This window comes from Lissotriton vulgaris, chromosome 12 (genome assembly GCF_964263255.1).
Source record: "Lissotriton vulgaris chromosome 12, aLisVul1.2, whole genome shotgun sequence".
Taxonomy (NCBI): Eukaryota; Metazoa; Chordata; class Amphibia; order Caudata; family Salamandridae; genus Lissotriton; species Lissotriton vulgaris.
This window is the reverse complement of record NC_141700.1, coordinates 697,308,664-697,325,019: the sequence shown is the minus strand read 5'-3', so window position 1 is coordinate 697,325,019 and position 16,356 is coordinate 697,308,664. Positions and strand designations below refer to the sequence as shown.

General features: G+C 46.3%; 1 protein-coding gene across 1 annotated transcript in view; it reads left to right on the top strand.

Annotated features, from left to right (window-relative positions):
* Nucleotides 1–16,356, top strand: part of ARRB2 (arrestin beta 2) — a 269,502-nt gene that overhangs the window by 114,711 nt on the left and 138,435 nt on the right. The gene's annotated exons all lie outside the window — the stretch shown is intronic.

The following is a 16,356-nucleotide window of genomic DNA, read 5'->3' as shown; positions in this document are numbered from 1 at the left end:
CGTATTTCCATCCTGTGGTCTGTCACTCTCCATAAGTAAACCATACTTTTGAATAGTCTAATCTATTCACTAGGGGTGGTGTTAATCTTAGCATCCAAATGCCCATGAGCAGAGAAGTCCGCTGTTATTTCTGAGACTCTTTCACTGTCCCCATCCAAATCACCGGAACTCGTCTAAGACATCCTATTAATACTAGCTGTGCTAAAGGCAGGAACACCATGCCTACTGAAGAAGTATAGATCACCTAAATAGGGACCGCTTTTGATGATGTATAAAGCAAAGCTATACTCTGATTGTCACACCAGAATGGAAGCAGTATTTTTCTGCACGCTTCTGTTAAATTCTTCGGGCAAAAAGGAGAGCCCACAGTGTAGGCTGGAATGTTTGTGGCATGTTGCCAACATCCATGGAGACTGCCGGTGTATACGTTTTCCTTGGCAAGCATACCAGTTGTCTCTGGGAGTCTACATACATTTTTGCAGATAACTGTCCATACTACCTATCTAAGACTGCTGGCAATTTCCCTGATTTGGGAGCTTATGGACAGTTTCATGAGATGTCCATGTACTGTTCCTGGTTAAGCCATTCAGACTTAAGATCATCCTTATTGCAATAAATATGTTAGTTGGCTCACGTGCTGCGAAATGCACTGGTATTCTGAAGAGGGCTGGTCTTGATAAGCAGTTTCACAAGTCACACTTTAGAGCAACAAGCTAATAATTATGTCTTCAAAGAGTTCACACTCCTTTTTGGCACCAACATTACCAGTAGATGCTGAAATAGCCTTACACTTACAAAAGGCAGCCTATGGTAGGATGGCAGTTTGCAAGTAAAAGAGACCAAATTGTACAATGCAACTTGGACAAGGGGTGTACTACTTGGGTATTATATGGGCAATGGGGCTATATATCAAACCAACATTTAAAGCAATCCACTACAGTTATATATAATCATTTTAGAATTGTTTATCTTCACAAAAATTCTTTAAACAATGTGAAATATTGACAACGAATCATGTTTCTAAACCTATTTCAACAGAACAATGGTGGAACATTCCATAGAATTTCCAAATGCATCTTCAAACAAAAAAAACCCAATGCATTTCGGGACTAATGTCCCTTCTTCAGGTGCAAATCTGAAATGAAAACAACAAAACATGCTCTGATGTATCAGAATGGTCCATATCCGTAAAACAAAATTACTCTGGTATTAGCTTCTGTGTTACAATAATTAATACTGGTTCTATTATGGTATGTTGATGGAACCTGCTGGGAATGCTAGTGGAGTTGACATTAGGAATACAGAATAATAGTGACGATGCCGATGTGACTCAGAGTGAGGAAATGGTGACCCCCGTTTTATGTGAGATACTGCGCCCAAAGAAGTGCACAAAAGAACCTTTACTATTACAATAAAAAACTGAAAACCCGGTGAATTACTCTAGTGGCGTGTTAATTAGATTTCAAAATCAGAGAACTCATGGTGCACACGAGTGATGGCAGTTTGAAACACTACAAAATGACTCCTCCATTCCCTCTTTGATGACCTCCATGTTGATTACTGCAGTCCACAACCTGGATCCCACAGCACTTTAATGAAATATCTAAAATAAATACTACTTTGGAGCAGCATTTTTTAATAAAACGGTTTGTCTGCCTAGTATAATGCAATGCTCATCTAATGTAATTACTTTTCTTAAAAAAAAAAAGGACCACAAATATTCTTTAAAACAGTCACTTGAAATTCAAAAAAAGTGACAAAACTCTTTGACAATCCATTTTTTAAAACAGACACTGCACTGTTCCTTTAAAGAGGCACATTCCACCAGCGTACCACCGTGTCCTGTTAGTGGCAGTTGCTTATTTCTTTTTTCTGGCTCATGAAGTCAGGATCCTATAGCACTGAGCCCACCTTTTCCTGGCTCTCCCTACATCAAAATCTGTGAAAGCCTTTACAGTTTCACTCAAATTGATGTATTTTAGGAGGGAGTGATTGAGTGTTTTTCTGCCATTTTCCAATTGAAGCTAGGAAGATCTGTGGTGCCAGGAATTGGTCTTTGGCAGATCCAGATAGCATGGAGAGGATGCACTTTCTATCTTGCCTTTCTGTTCTGTCTTTACAGAAGTTGAAGAATTAGTGACATGAGGTGTTTCCGGCCGCTAAAGCTTCTATGTAGCTAGGCTTAAAAGGAAAGTGAAAGGATATCCATTATTTTCTGATTCAAAAGAAGGACCCAAGTGCAATATGAGACTCAGTCTTGACCATACCATAATGAACAGGTCAATGACGAAAGAGCAATTCAAGATGTTAGCTCTCCATCAAATGTATCCATAATTCCATCTACGAGATGGTTTATATGCCATTGATCTTAAGGATGAATATTTCTAATTCCAGTAGCACTGAAACATTGCAAGCTTTTGGTTGTACGACGTTACAACGCAGGTAAGGATGGACACTTGCTTTCTTCTTGCTTAAAAGTGTGTTAGATTTCAATGCAAATTAAAGTAGTCATATGTCCATACTGTCTTAACAAATCCATCTTCCACAGTGGCGAACTCCCTTCACAGACTCACTGAAATGAATTAAATTATTAAATCAAACGTACTGGCTAACTGTTGGCCTAGTTTTTTGGTCAAGATCCATACTGTTAGTGACTAGATGATTGAATGGTGCACTACAGCCGGTTAATGGATAGTGAAAAGGGCACTTCTGGGTAGGAGTCAGATTTTACCTTTCTCATTAAACGTTCTTGTTGGCAAAATTAACAAAGTAACCCCTTTATCAGTCCATATATTTACCAACCCTCCTGTCATCCTTCAGGACAGAAGCCCAGTTGGGGTGGGAGGAAAAAGGTCTTCAGCTAAATATAACTTTTCCCTTTCTCACATTGTAGCAGCACATTAAGATTTATTCTTTAGATGAGTTTGTGATTCTGATTGCTGATTATGCATCAATGCTGCCTGAAGATTCAGACAGAAAATGAATTTGTGATCTAGTGCTCGTATGTCCATTTCCATTGGAATGGAAAAGTGTCTATATTTTGAATGCTCAGTTCAAGAGTGGACATCTCAGCTCTGTGTAGGTGTACATCCTTGCCAGTTCCCTTTCTGCCATCCTGATTACCCCCCTCTCCAGGTCAACCTCTCCAGATTAGTCAATACTTGCGTATATTGACAGTGAGGACTGGGTAAAGCTAATTGTAGTAAGAACTTTTAGATGGATACTTCTAACCGTGGATTCCTCGCCTTTAGAATATCCCCAGGCTCCATATGGGTTCTGGAAGACATTTCAGCATAGCCCCTGTATACCAGTAGGTGACATTGTGTGGCTCTGCGTTGACTATGCTGCACACCCAAAATGAGAGCTGGAGCCACAAATAAACACCACCCAAGCGAGCTGATGTCAGTTACTTTCTTTACACTTTTGTATGCAGATCCAGAGTTATCCCCTATTTTTACAGTTGACAAACTTTGTTTCTCTCCCAAGTTTCTGTTCCTTTTGTAAGGGAACATGTCCACACCTAAAACCTCATGGTATAAACCTTATAGGGCTATTGCAAACAAATTTCTAGTGACTGATCACCACAAGGTGTCTCTATGGTGTTTGGGGTTCGGTCATGCTTCCAGGTCGTGCGAGGAGGCATGTGTGCCTAGTACACCCCAAGGTGATCCAGGAACGCGATGACAAGCTGTATGTTGCTGAGCATAGCAGAAAGTTACATAAGCATCCCCCCCCCCGCCTCCCCCCCCCCCCCCCCCCCTGCGCCGGACACATACACAACTAACCACCCCCCTCTCCCCCATACACCTGTTAACACTCTCTGGGCTGGTCCTGCAACAGGTAGTCATTCCAGTCTAAGTCTTCAGGAAAGTCAAAAAGCCCAAACCTGCCTCATCCCAGTCTTTCCACTCTCCGTCTGAGAAGTAGCAAGGACGCCACATGCCCTGCAGTCATGCTCCTGGGCCCCTAATGAGCAACTGATTCCACAGCTGATTCTGATGCACCCCAAATTTCCATGTCTCTTGGTGATGCCACAACAGATTTAAGTGCTGAAAGAGGCCATGCTATGCATCTTTGGCACCCTGTTGACTAACTCTGGCATGCCTTTCTTTGCTCCATGGATCCGAAGAGGCCTCGAGTTGTGTTACAGCCAACACGTCTGCCCTCTGCACTGTCTGTGCCTCCCAAACCTGCTTTGGTTTCAGTTCCAACTCTGTCCCAGGCACAAAGATCCATTCTGGTTTCTGCCGCTTCAAAGCTGGCACTGAAGAGGCAGACACCAGAGGAGGACATTGATCTCATTGTTCCATCCTTCTGCAAACTGAGTCAATCTCTACCTCAGCCGAAGCCTTGTTCTGGCACAGTTCCAATGTGCCCAGCCAACATACTCTGATATGACAATGCCTTTGCCTAGGAGCTGCCGCCCAAAGTGCCCCCATCCGTTTGGATAGAACTCTGACTAGAGCCAACCAAATTTTTGTGATAATAGTAGGTGTGAATTCTCCCCACAATATAATGATAATTTCTGTATGGACTTACAAAAGAGCAGTGGGCTGGACACTTCCCTTGACCCACTTTTTGCACCAGTTGGCAGAGACCATTAATGATTGACTGGATACGGCCAAGTACATTATCCGGTCAGACCTGGACATTGTCGACTGTTTAGGCAAAATGGTCGGCACTAGCATGGTACTCTGGTGCCACACGTGGATGATGTTCACAGGTTCCTTGTGTGACATCCAGGCATCATTCATGGATAAACCTTTTTACTGGTCTGGCCTCCTTGATGAGCAGGGTGACTGATCCCATGAGCTCTTCAAAAAAGTACAGCTACTGCACGCTGTCTTTGTATTCCCACATCGGCAAGGCAGTTTTCCTCTCCATCTCCCCTCCAACATTGCCCTTTTTGAGGCATCAGTAGAGGTTTTGTCTTCAGACATTTAAGGCCCATCACGCCAACAATAGGCACCTCAGGACTTTTGGGGTTAGTGTAGGGGATCCAGCAGACTGTGTCCAGGCCTGTAGAGACAGCAAACCTGCCAGCCTTCAGCCCCTCAGGCAACAGCCTCCTAGCTGCTTTAGATTGCCCTTAGCGCACATGAGTACGCTGTGGGAGGCCGGATTAGTGATCTTCTTCACAGATAACAATCCATAACTTCTGGCAGGTGGATCATGCAGATAGTCCAACAAGGCTACTCCCTTTCATTACTTTCTTCCGGTCGTATTTTACACCCACATCAGAGTGGCTTTCGGAGGACACTTGTCCATTTTGCTGCAGGAAGTTCAGGTTCTTTTGGAGAAAGGACCCATAGAGAGTGTCCCGTCCTCAGAGATAAGATCCCAGGGTTACTCCAATTATTTACGTGTGCTAAAAAAGAATGGATGCCTTTAACGACAATTTCTTACTCAGGGAAACAAACTCAACAGTGGACCAGTTTCTTTGCTCGATCCAGGAGATTGGGTGGTGGTGTTGACTTGAAGGGTGCCTTTTTCCATATTCCTGTCCTGCAAGTCCACAGGCGATACCTGCATTCCAAGATGGGCCAGAAGCATTTTCAGTTTGCTGTGTTTGACTTCAGAATTGCCCCTCTGGTGTTCGCAAAGCTGATGGCAGTGGTTGCAGGTATCTTTGAAGGTTGGGAGTGCCAGTTGTCCCCTGCTTAGTCAGTTGTGGGCCACCTTCAGACACCGGCAAACCTTCTGACCGTGCTAGAGGGGTCATGATAAGTTTGCCAAAGTCACACCAGACTACTTCGCAGAGACTTTTATCGGAGTCATCCTGGATACGGTGCAGTTTCGGACCTTCCTGGTTCTCTGTGAGGATGGTTTTGAGGCTTCTTGGATTATTAGCATCCTGCATCATGCTGGTCAAACATGCAAGGTGGCCTATGCGGGCTCTGCAATGGGATCTGAAGTCTGTCGATCCCAAACCAGTGGAAGCTGTCAGATTTAATCTAGATTGTAGAGGAGACTTTAAAAGATCTGCAGTGGTGGCTGCTCAACTGCAGTTGGACCAGTAGCAGACCCCTCTCCCTTCCCCATCCATAGCTGACGGTAGTGACTGATTCACCACTGTAGGTTGGGGAGGTCATCTGGGAGAGGTGGAGTGCATAGAAGTCTGGTCTCCGGCGAGATCCATCTCCACATCAACTTGCTGATATAGGCCATTTGTTTGCCATTAAAAGTCTTCATCAAGGGGAGGCTGTTTCATGTCCTCACTAAAAACACTATCACCCTGTGCTAGGAGGCGTTCATTTATTGATTCATGTGGGCATTTCTCTAATCGTGAATCGCTTTCCAGGATCTTTAAACACCAGGGTAGACAAACTCAGCCAGCGATGCTTAGCAGCTCATTAATGTGGGTATTGCCACAATCTCTTTACCGCTGCTTAGTACACAGTGTCAACGCTATTGCCTATTGGAATTCCCAAGCTTGCCCTCTCTCTGAGATACATCCTGCCTTTAGTGGAGCATGGATTCCATGTATGACTTGCTGCCGCTACCTCTCATGCCTGAGTCCTGAAGAAGATCAGGACGACCAGGCCAGTCACCCTAAGTGCTCTGGATTTGACCAGAAGAGTGTGGTAATGAAACATCTGGGCATGAGCACCTTTCCTCCACTCAGGCTTGCGTTTCAGAAGGACTCTGTTTCAACTGCAGAGCAGGATGCTGCACCCAGGCCAGCGCAATTTGAACCTCCATGTGTAGAGATCGACCAGGGCAGTTGACTGCACTTGATCTACCTTCTGAAGTAGTAGATGTCATCCTAGCAGCCAGACCTCCCTCTACAACTTCTTTTAACACATGATGGTGGAACAGTTTGTAGCTTGGTGTGGCACCCAGAACACCGACCTGTTGCAGGCAAAACTGTCAGATGTGATATTGTTTGAGTCTTTGCTTTGGCCTTGCAAGGATTTGTGCACTATTAGTGGTTATGTTATGTTATGTTATGTTAATTTTATTTATACAGCGCGCAGCTGCCCCAGCAAAGGGGCGTCCTGGCGCTTTGAACAAGTACCAAAACATAACACACATACAAGGAGAAAACAGACAACTAAACAAGTGCAGGAAACAAGAAAGTTTTAATAGCACGCTTGAAGGCGGCCAGATTGTTTAGAGCTCGGATGTGCACCGGGAGAGAATTCCATAACCCAGCAGCAAGTTCTCGGAAAGAGCGGCCACCCATCCTGCTGAGTTTAAAGCGGGGGCAGACCGCGAGATGAAGGGCCTCCGATCTCAAAGATCTTGAAGGCACATAAGGGATGAGTAAATTAGCCAGTGCAGGCGGCGAGGAGAACTTCAAAATTTTAAAGGCCAGACAGAGCGCCTTAAACTTAATTCTCCGCCTAACCGGTAGCCAGTGAAGGGCAGAGATAGTGCTGGAGGCCGAGCAGTGCCTGGGAAGGCCAACAATGGCCCGCGCCGCAGCATTCTGTACCCTTTGTAGCCTAGTTGCCTCAGCCTGGTTTACCCCCAACATCAGCGCGCTACCGTAATCCAGCCGAGACAGGATTGAGGCTTGGACCACGAGCTGCCGGGTGGGGGGGGTCAAAAAATTTGAGGATTGGCCTTATTCCTCGCAGGATACCGTAGCAGGTGGCAGCAACCTTCTTCGTGTGACCCGTAAAGGTGAGAGCCGGATCCAGCCATACTCCTAAGTTCTTTACTTCTGAAGTAGGAAAGGGGGTGACACCCAGTTCTGGAGGCCACCACTGATCTCCCCAAAGCTCCGCATGTTTCCCCAAAACCATAACTTCAGTTTTTTTGGCATTTAGTTGTAGACGATTGGTTTTTAACCAATTTGCCACTGCCAAAAGTCCTGCACGGAACCTGGGGGCATCCACTTCAGGGTCTCCACTAAGTGTCACCGCCAGCTGCGTATCGTCTGCATATGAGGTCATCGTCAGACCCCACTGTTTGACGATCGCAGCTAGCGGTTTCACATAGAGATTGAACAAAGTTGGACTTAATGAGGATCCCTGTGGGATCTGTCTGTCTGCCTTTTTGTGATTACTGGACCAACCTTCCTTGTTCAGATCACCTGTTGTGATGCATTTTCTCAAAGATTTGGACATGTTTCCTCCTAAGCCCTTCATGATGCTACACTGGGACCTTAATTGTGTCCTTCGTTTACTTATGTGTTCTCCTTTTAAGTCATTGCACAGCTGTCCTCTGTCTCCTGACACTGAGGATGGTCTTTCTCATCACAATCAACTTAGTTTGTTGCATGAGTGAGCTTCAAGCTTTGTTAGTCCAGCCACTCCACCTTTCAGGACCAATTTGTGCTTAGGGCTAGAGCGACCTTCCTATTAAAAATTGTGAATGTCATGTTGGACAGTCCATCAGTCTTCTAATGTTCTTTGCCCCACATTACCTTTCAAAAGATGAGGAGAGCACTCGCTTTTACATCAATTGTACCAAAAATATCAGGTGGATGTTCAGCTCTTTGTGCAGTCAAGACAGGGCAGTAGATTACCTTATCCAGATGAGACCTCTGCAACAAGATCTGTTACGCATTGGCCAAGAAACAGCCTCCTGAAGGATTGAGGGATCACTTCAACCAGGGCCAAGGCTGCTACCACTGTGATAGCATGCAGAGTGATTGTCCAAGATATTTGTTAGGCTGCTACGTAGTCACCTGTGTGCATGTTCATTAAGTGTTAGTGCCCCAACAGCCAGATCAAAAGGATAGGGCATTTTGGCTTTTAGGTCTCGCAGGAAATGTTGGCCTGAATCATTCCTGACACCCACCACTGGGAAAGGCTCTGCTTTCCTTTTTGCTCTACAGTTGAGGAATCTGCAGTTAGAAATATCTATCAGAAGAACAAGTTACTTTGATAATGCTCTTTCTGTTGGACAGCTTATCTTGTTAGCAAGTAATCCGTCTACAAATATCAGCTTGTCATTTTCATGAATACACAAATGCTTTACATGTACAGAATCTACTTCAAATGTTCAGTTTTTACATTCACATGCAATAGGTGCAACAATAATACCAAAGATAACTATAATATGCTCACAATTGTATAAGTCACTCCACTGTGCCAAAATTGGACCCTATAGCTGCGGGAAGCTCACAAAACGTCAGCCATGGCAATTATTATGCCAGAAGCAGCCAACATTATTATGTCAGAGGTGGCCACATTTCTGTAAATCATGCTCAGAAAATTTTAGTGATTTCTGCCCGTACATACAGCTATAGCAATGGAGATCGAAATATGTTAATGATGACAATAATCATGACAGCTCCACTAATGTGCCAGGAATTGACACAATTATGCCAGAGTTGTCTTTGGTATGGTGAGAAGCAACATACACTTTTTGAAGTCCTTGATATCGGGCATAGCTTTCAGGGAGCAACACGTTATCCGGGAGAAACATAATGCTATATATATATATATATATATATATATATATATCAGTGAGGCTCGGAAGTGGATCTTCGCTCTGGATCTAGTCCCTGCTCTTCTATGCTCCTGGCTAATCATGCACCCACCCCATATACTTTCTCTCTTACTCTTCCTACAAACTCAAGTGACTCTCCAATGGCTCCAGCTCTTACTACTGCTGGCACTCTTTTTTTCCTGGACAATGGGCTACACACGTAGTGTGACTGATAGAGTGGAGCCTACAACATGTTTAATTCTCTTGTAGATACATTTGGTCACATTGCTCGTCCCGTCGGCCAATACAGTTAGTCTTTGTGTCTTAGCATGAGTTCCTTTCTATACGACTTGTCTGACCTCCACTCTAAGAGTTTTGAGAGGAGCAGTGCTTTCTTTACCGAAACAAGGAAAACAGTCACCCATGCTCTGGTCACGAGCCGACTGGACTACGGAAACACCCTCTACGCAGGCACTACCGCCAAACTCCAGAAGAAACTCCAACGAATCCAAAACGCCTCAGCCAGGATCATATTAGACATCCCACGCAACGAACACATCTCTGGTCACCTTAAAGACCTCCATTGGCTACCCGTCGAGAAGAGGATCACTTTCCGACTGCTAACCCACGCACACAAATCTCTCTACGGCGTCGGACCTGAATGCCTCAACTCACGTCTGTCCTTCTACACCCCCCCCCGCCAACTACGTTCTTCCAGCCAAGCCCTTGCCACGGTACCTCGCATCAACAGGACCACCATGGGAGGCAGATCCTTCTCTTACCTGGCTGCTAAGACATGGAATTCACTCCCCGCTCACCTCCGCCTTACCCAGAACCACCTAGCATTCAGAAAGCAACTTAAAACGTGGATATTTGACAAGTAACCCTCCTCCCCTTTCTAAGCGCCTTGGGACCCTCTGGGTATGTAGTGCGCTATATAAATTCCCTGACTTGACTTGACTTGACTTTATTATTGTGAACAAACCCTCTGAATGATGTACTGGGCTGAGCTTTGCTTTGGAGAGCTTCCTTAAGGATATTGGCGAGCTACCAGTGTTTTCTGAGCTGCTCATTGGAGACCTGTGCTCCATATCAATCGCTTCTAACTCCAAATTTGTCAGTTTTTAGAGCATTTGAAACGGATTCAAGCTATTGTGCACTAGAGAAGCAGCACTTTACTACAACTGTTAAAGAATGCACGCTGGACCTGTTTAGGAGTTACTTGATATGCTTTCAGGAAATGGCTTGGCCTTTTTAAAGGAATAGGAAAACGTAGGCTTTATCAGCATTGGCCACTCTTAGTTTACCTCTATTGCACAAATAAGCTGTAGTGCTCTATATGGATTCCAAACCGCTTCATCCTAGATTGGGTTTCAGCACTTATTCAATCGAAGAACAGAATACTGTTATTGTCATATTTTAGACCTTGTTTCAAAATCACTTTTTTGTAGATTCCTTCAGGTAGTTTTGGGTCTGAGTACCACCATCTAGATAATCTGTAACTCTGGGTGTGATCTAGAGTATATTCTTTTATAAGTATCAGTTTTGAGTGATTCGAAAGAGTTCAGTGTTATGTGCTAAATGTTCTGCATCGTCTCGGGTAGATATTTTCCTGCCGCAATAGAGGAGAACCCCAGGACCATGACATTTGCTGCTCTATCTGTTCCAAACCTTGCTTTAGCTCTCCAGCACCAGTAGCATGGCAGTAGCTTGCATGTTCAGAAATTATGGCAATTTAATTACTCCGATCCCCAGGTCTTTGTTAGACCTCTCTGATCTGTGTTTTCCAACAGCTCAATTTGTGTCTCTTTTTCCACTTTTTCAAGGTTGATCATTATAAACCAACAATGCCATCAAATTCCCCCTTCGCCATTTCTTTGTTTTCTTATTCACCAGTGTTCTTGTGCATGTAAGAGGGCAACACATAGTTTCTTTCACCTTTTCTGTCAGATGCTGTACTGCTGCGGTCTGCCATTCATCTTCCACTATGTGGCAGTAACTACTAATTCTGTAGTAGGGGATCTGTGTATAGTCATAATCTAGTGAATCGACTCGCTCATGTGCGGGGACCCCGGTAGTCCCGCTCATGTGCGGGGACCCCGGAGCAATCAAAAATAATCTCTAAAGCTGTCTTCTTTGCAGTATTGCATGGACACCTAAGAGAGAATTAAAGACAAATAATGCAGCCTATACATGCAAGGCTACACTGTCCAGTACTTCAACTAGAAATGCAAGGATATTCCCAAAATATCCCACTTTAGACCTGTCTGCCAGGTTTAACTATGGAAAACACTTCCCCCCACTTCTCCAAATCCTTGGAATGATAGAGAGGAAGGACAGGACAGACAAGCCCCCATAGGCTGCCATTATGTGGCTTAAAAAGGGATACCGTGCCTTTAAGGAAACTTTCCAGACCTCTCCTGGTATCCCAGAATGCACAACAACTCCCTCCACTTTCAGTTATTTTTTCCGGCTCCTGCTAGCAGGACCCTGGAGCATTGAGCTCTCCCTTTTTTGGGTTTATTTCAAAATTGTGCACTTTTAAAGTGTTAGAGTGTGTTCACTTGACGTGTTTTTGCCTTGTCTACATCTGACTGGAGTTTCTCTGCTGTTTTGGCGGTTCCTTTTTATCAAATATGCCTGCTTTATTTGATAAATGTCCTGAGTGCTCCAGGAAAAAGGCAAAATCAGATGCTCACAGGGTTTGTATCCTGTGCTTGCCTTCTTCTCATTTTCCTGAGGAGTGTGACATCTTTCTGCAGTTTCCTAAAATAACCCTCAAGGACAGTGAGAGGACCAGGCTTCAGGCTTGGAGCTGAGAAGGCAGCAAGGACAAGGTGGGTCTGGGCATGAAGGGGGCTCCTTCCTCTGCCCGTGCGTCTGCCTCTGGGGGGCTCCCCAGTAAAGAAAAGGCCAGAAAACGCCACCGGTCTCCGTCGACGTCGATAGCCTCAGCGTCGAAGGGAATGACCACAGTCTGTTCTCAGTCTCCCCGGGGCTCCGGGTCGAAGCAACGCCGATGCTCGACGTCGAGGAGACTGACGTCGAGATCTCCGTCGAGGACTGGTGCGTTGTCGAGCTATCATCGACGTCGAGAGGGGTCAAGACGCCGGTGCTCGCCTACGAGGCGACACCGCCGGTCACCGTTGACACGTAAGTCTGCGACGTCGAGACGAAGATCAGCATCGAGACTGAGGTCTTCGACGCCGAGGAGATCACCGTCGCCGAGGAGACGATTGACATCGAAACACCGCTCATCGTCGAGGAGACGGCCGCCGACGTCGAGACGAAGTTCGTCGCGTCAAGGAGACGTTCATCGTCGTCGAAGGGAAGCTGAGCGTCGAGGAGGAAGACTAGACGTTCTAGGACTAGGACGGAGTCCCCAGCTTCAGCAAACATGCGGTCGCGGCAGCGCCGTCGCTCGCCCACGAGAGAGAGGGCCTCTAGATCTCCCCCCTCTGGTTAGAAGAAGAAAAGAAGAGTGGGACAGTCTCCGGACTCTGAGTAATCTCAAGTCTACTCGCCCACCAAACCGAGGTCGCCTACGCCGCCTCCTTTACTCGTGGGTCCTCCTCCACGGACCCCGACTCCTCCCCCATAACCTCCTACGCCTCCACTACCTCAGGTACCTCCTCATCGTCCTCCTCCACCGGCTCAGCCGAGGTCTACCTGTTAGTACCAGGGCTAGTGGAACCCGCCATGGAGCTCTTCCTCACCCCTGCGGTTACTAAAGCAGCGCCTTCCAGGCTTCAAAAGAAGTATCGGGCCCCTGACACCGATCCTGCGTTCCTTCGCTTGGACCCTGCGTCGGATTCAGTGATTGTAACGGCGGCGAGGAACCAGCACGCAACCACCATCCATTATCGACAGTGCCTCCTGATAAGGAGAGCCGCTGGACGTATTCGGCAGGCAGGAAGGTCTGCGGGACGGCAGCCACGTCTATGAAGGCCGCGAGTGCCGCGGCCTTGCTGGGGCGTTATGATCGGTCCCTCTGGGAGTCCCTAACACGGTTCGTGGAACGTCTTCCAAGGGAGGATAGGGAAGATTTCCAAGAAATCCTTAATGAAGGACTGATGGTCTCCAACCAGGTGATCAGTTCCGCTGCGGATTCCTCCCTCCTGGCAGCACACAGATACTGCCATGGGGTCAACCTGAGGCGCCACGCCAGGCTGCGTCTGACGTCCTTGAAGACTTTTTCAAAATGCATGGCTGTGGTAGCAGCGCACCTGAGAAAGAACAAGGTGTTTGTCTACCCGTACCTGGACGATTGGTTGATCAAAGCCTCCACCTTCCAGGAAGCACAGTTGCACTTCAACAGGACGGCCGTCCAGCTGAACAGTCTGTGGTTGCACATAAATCTGTCCAAGTCTGTCCCGATTCCTGTGCAGTGCCTACAGTACGTGGGAGCCTCCATCAATACGTTGTCGGCAAGCATGTCTCCTTCGGAGGAGAGACGCTTATCCATCCTTCGGAAGGCTCAGGCTCTCATAGCTGCTCCATCTACAACAGTGAGGACGGTGTCTTCTCTACTGGGATCGATGGCCTCTTGTATCTTCCTCACACCACACGTGCGCCTAGTCAAGTCAAGTCAAGTCAGAGAATTTATATAGCGCACTACATACCCAGAGGGTCTCAAGGCGCTAAGGAAGGGGAGGAGGATTACTTGTCAAATATCCACGTTTTAAGTTGCTTTCTGAATGCTAGGTGGTTCTGGGTAAGGCGAAGGTAAGTGGGGAGTGAGTTCCATGTTTTAGCAGCCAGGTATGAGAAGGATCTGCCACCCATGGTGGTCTTGTTGATGCGAGGTACAGTGGCGAGGGCTTGGCTGGAAGAGCGTAGTTGGCGGGAGGGGGTGTAGAAGGACAGTCGTGAGTTGAGGCATTCTGGTCCGATGTCGTAGAGTGATTTGTGTGCGTGGGTTAGCAGTCGGAAAGTGATTCTCTTGTTGACGGGTAGCCAGTGGAGGTCTTTCAGGTGACCAGAGATGTGTTCGTTGCGTGGGATGTCTAATATGATTCTGGCTGAGGCGTTTTGGATTCGTTGGAGTTTCTTCTGGAGTTTAGCGGTAGTACCTGCGTAGAGGGTGTTTCCGTAGTCCAGTCGGCTCGTGACCAGAGCATGGGTGACTGTTTTCCTGGTTTCGGTGGGGATCCAGCGAAATGTTTTTTTGAGCATGCGAAGAATGTTGAAGCAGGATGAGGATACGGCGCTGACTTGTCTGTTCATTGAAAGTGAAGAATCCAGGATAACGCTTTGACTAGTCTCCCTCTTGGACGGCCATCCTGGATTAGTCATTTTCATTATCTGAACATACACTAAGAACTTATCATTTTAGACTAATCTCAACTACCGAGTACTTTGCGCAGCTCTGTATCTACTTCTTGTGATAGAATGTTTGCCTTTTATTGCAGTATTATACTCCTACTTGTATTTTGTACATTCCTGTAACCTACACTAAGTTCACTTTACTGCACAGATTGCTACTTCATATATTTTGGTTGCTCACTAATGTCACTTTTTTTTGATTTTTGAGTCCTGTAACCGATTGTTTGCATTTGTATGCTGTTCTTATATTTTATCAGTATTATACTTCCAATTGTATTCTGCACAATTCTGCAACCTGCACCCATTTTTCACTTTTCTCTCCTGTAATGCACCGACTGCTACCTCATATATTTTGGTCGCTCACTAGTGTCACTTGTGCTCCCTAGGGTCATTTTTGATCCATGTAACTTGTTGTTTGCATTTGTATCTTGCATTCAGCACATTTATGCAACCTGCACCCATTTCACTTTTCTCTCCTGTAATGCACAGATTGTCCTCTCCTGTAATGCACAGATAGTCCTTTGTACTCTCTACCACCCCTATATTACCCCTAGAGTGTTTCCAGTCACATCCCTCCTGTCAAGATAGAAGATAACTCTAATGACTAGTATACTATTTGATTTTTAGATTGTATCCATGTGTATCCCCTCCCTGTGTTAGAATTATAGCTTTTACGACTAATCGCCTGTGGAACTGTTGGAATATAACCAGGTGTACCCCTTCCACCGTGTGAAGAGATAACCCTATCCACTAGAGCAAAAAGAAAGGTGTTCCTGAAATGTGTAACGTAACTGATTTTAGGTAAAGTGCCTTGTAAAGGGGCAGCTGAAATTCCAGGAGCCTAGTCCCGACAGCTCGACGACTTCGGAGGGCTGGAAGTGGTCCCCCGCTACACGGCGGAGGAGGGCACTGGACATCGAATGCTGTCTTATGTAAAGCGCTCTGATAACCTAATCGGTTCAAGATCCTGAAATGTGCAACGTAACTGATTCTATGTAAACTGCTGTGATAACATGTAACGGAACTGGTGCTATGTAAAGCGCTCTGATAACCTAATCGGTTCAAGTTCGCGCTATAGAAAACTCTAAAAATAAATAAATAAATAAACGCCTAGGTTCCGTGCGTGGTCTGTCGGGATGGGTGCTTTTCCAAGGGCTTCCGGCCACCAGGAGTCGTCCCATGCAGAGGGGGAGGTACCTAGGATGAGGACTTCTGTTTTATCTGAGTTCAGTTTCAGACGGCTGTGTTTCATCCATTCAGCAACTTCTTTCATTCCTTCGTGTAGGTTAGTTTTGGCGGTGCTGGGGTCCTTGGTGAGAGAAAGGATTAGTTGAGTGTCATCCGCGTAAGAGATGATGTTGAGGTTGTGTTGGCTGGCGATGGCCGCGAGGGGGCTCATGTATACGTTGAAGAGGGTGGGGCTGAGTGAGGATACTTGTGGTACACCACAGATGACTTCGGTGGCCTCGGACTTGAATGGTGGAAGGCGGACTCTCTGGGTTCTTCCGGTGAGGAACGAGGTGATCCATTCAAGTGCTTTTCCTTGTATTCCGATGTTGCTGAGGCGTTGTAAAAGGGTGCTGTGGCAGACTGTGTCGAATGCTGCAGAGAGGTCGAGGAGGATGAGGGCGACTGTGTCCCCGTTGT